The sequence below is a fragment of the Nanorana parkeri genome, unplaced genomic scaffold, assembly GCF_000935625.1.
Source record: "Nanorana parkeri isolate BGI_ZX_2015 unplaced genomic scaffold, ASM93562v1 scaffold141, whole genome shotgun sequence".
Classification (NCBI taxonomy): domain Eukaryota; kingdom Metazoa; phylum Chordata; class Amphibia; order Anura; family Dicroglossidae; genus Nanorana; species Nanorana parkeri.
The window spans coordinates 606,511-609,852 of NW_017306409.1; positions in this window are offsets into that span (position 1 = coordinate 606,511).

A 3,342-nucleotide genomic window follows, 5' to 3' on the forward strand; every position below is an offset into this window, starting at 1 on the left:
CACCAGCACCCGGGAACACGAGAGCGAAGCTTAAACATCCCACCAGCCGGAAAGGTCAGTGTTCTCCCCCCATTCTCTCCAACCAAGAGGTAGCTACTGTTGAGTTCCTTCTGGAAATGCTTTTTAGACACTAATGCAGAACAAGCAAGTTAGTGCTCCTAATCTGTAATTCTTGCTTCAGGAAAGTGTCTCAGGAAGTCCAGAAGCCAGCAATTCATCATACAAGCCAGGCAACCAGCATTTTTAGGAAGAGGTCAGCAGTTGCAGCCTCTATACTTCCTTATTACAGACTGCCTCGGAAAATTAGCCCTGCACTGCAACTACGTACAACTCCCAAGTGCCGCAGAAAATGGTCACGTTCTACAAATGTCACCCTGCTGTCACACTCTGATCCTGGGTGGATTACTACAGTCAACTATTAAAACCACGTGAGCTACACCGTGTCCTGCGTCAGCCATTAATAACCATGAATCTTTCATTCCCCTGGGACATGGGAGGAAAAGTGCATGTTCATGCAAGATTTATGTCACCTTCAACGTAAATTCAAGGACATACACTGCAAGATGCCAGGGAAACCAATAAAACCTCCCCAGAGGCCCCACAACAAGACAGATTAACCATGTTAGGTCACATAGAACACAATGGCTGCACGGCCGTCCCTGCAAGTCTTGCCGCCACTGCCTTCAATAAACATCACAGCACATAAAATGACCACACAATAGTAATTCTAAGGCAGGAACGTGGCTAAAAATAGTCCATAAACCTACTACACAACTTTGAAGGAAATAATAATAGGAATCTATAGAAGTGTGCAAGGAAGACGTTTCAGAACTTCTGCTTCTAACCAAAGAGGTTATATGGAATTATTTAAGATCCAACACAAGTCGTATCAAACTTTTTGAGGACTTTAGCGACCATGTATTAAAAGGAGGCTCAGGGCACATTTAAAAGGGTCTCTGAACTTTGTTTTAGCCACCTCCATTAACAGCACCTAGAGAAAACAGTAGACACCAGCTGTAAATTTTAAGCACCTGCTACCTGGCTTTGGGGATTTTTTTGGCCCAGCCCAGGAAAAAGGTTCCCCTTTTCATCCGGTTGACCCCAACGCTACCTTTAACCCCAACCCTGCAACCAATGCACTCTGTATGCATACACCAATGCCAACGGTATGCCCAACTCTCAAAACAAACATTCTCTATATCCTCCCCAGACCTTAAACCACTGCTCACGGTATCCCTAGCGCTCACACCAACCTTCTCTATATCCTCCCCAGACCTTAAACCACAGTATCCCTAGCCCTCAAAATCATTGCTCCCTATATCCCCGGCCCTCCACGCTTGTATGCCCAACCCTTCACCCAACGCTCCCCAGCCCTCAAAACACTCCATGTATACCCAAAACGCCACTCAACATTCCTCATTTCCTAAATAGTCATGCACTCCCTGTAGGAAGGTAAAATCTATTTACAGATTTTCCCAGCTGCTACCTAGGAATTGCTATAAAGCTCTGATGTGAAAGCGGGAGCAAAAAATAAGGGAGTTTACAACAGCCTCTGCGCACAGGTACTGTTAGATGGCATATGCAGACGCACTTCAAGAATTATATTTTTTTTGTGTGCAGGTACACACTTCTATATTATATCAGATTCAAGCAATCACTTCTATACTACAGAATATAAAAAGGATATCCAGTTACTACAGGCAACAGAATCTCCCTTCTCTTTAGCTGCCATATACAAAAAGTCACCGGCAACCACATTTCATTAGCCGCTCTGCGTCACTGCAGTAGCCAAGCAACCAGTTCAGCTTGAAGAATTATGCTGACATTTTAGATGCAGAGCAGTGTGCCGTGTTCAAAAGCCAGCTGAGACCTGGCACACACAAACGACCGGATGACGTGCTGTCTGAGAGCTTCAGACTGACGCCCCACGCTGCTGCACCTGTGTATAATGAGAATTAGTCCTCATTTCCTCTAGGGATAAAAATTGTCGCCATTGGAAGGTAGGGTGTCACAAATTCTTTATACACAGTGCATACACACACGTGAACTATAGCCTTATAAAAAGGCAACTCGGGTCCCTCTTCACAGTAGTCTCATGTGGAGCAGTGCAGTATTTTACATGTTCATGTGCACGGTCTAATGTGTAAAAGACAACTCATTGTGCCAATGCATATAACAGGCTATGCCCCATTCTTTCAGCGTTTTGCACCACAATGCACAGGTGGTTATAATGAAAGTAAAGTGGGGGGAAAAAAAAAAAGCAGGGGGGGGGGTAGGGAATTTTTTTTTTGGGGGTGTAAACGGTATGGCACATGCACCATGTAGTGTACACTCTAAGATGCCATGAATGGACCGGATTCCAGGTAAAATTAAATTCCTGTGCAGAAGTTACATCATCAATGCCTACCTAATGGACAAAGAGGACTTCAGAGAACTAAGAAGAGTCATTGGTGGAAGTGGGACAGTAGCAGCGATGAGAACCGAAGATTGCTTCATACCGTACAAGTCTGCGCTTCTCCAGTGCTGTTGGATGAAAGGTGGCCAGGTCTGAGGAATCATGTTTTCTTTTACATCATGTGAATGGCCAGGTGCCTGTGCATTGCCCACTTGGGGAAGAGATGGCACCAGGATGCACTATGGCACTATGGGAAGAAGGCAAGCCAGCAGAGGCAGTGTAACTCTTTGGGAAATGTTCTGCTGGGAAACCTTGGGTCCTGCCATTCATGTGAATGTTACTTTGACATGTCCAACCTACCTAAACATTGTTGCTGACCAAGTACACCACTTCATGGAAATGGTATTCCATGATGGCATGGCCTCTTTCAGCAGGATAGTGCGCCCGGTCACACTGAAAAGGGTCTGAAGAGCACAAGTTAGAGGGGTTGACTTGGCCTCCACATTCTCCAGATCTCAATGCAATTGAGCATCTGTTGTATGTGCTGAAAGAACAAGGCCTCACCTTGCAAACTACAGAACTTAAGGGACCTGCTACTGAAGGCTTGGTGCCAGATACCACAGCATACCTTCAGAGGTGTAGCGGAGTGCATGCCACAATGGGCCAGGACGGTTTTGGTGGCTCTCTCCGATATCGCTCTACGAATCTAAGAACATGTCATCTTAGCCAAGACAACTGTTGGGGCCCCCCACAGTCACACAGAGTATGGCTTCCACTGATTTCCAATGTCCTAAAAGTAATGTAGGACCTTCAGTGACCTTACAGTAAGATAGGGCATTGACAAAACTCAATTATCAAATTTAGAAAAAATTTTAAATTTGTATGTAAACAGTTTGCACATCTTCAAAAACCAACAAAATAGTTGATCTGGATGGTTCTGACATGTA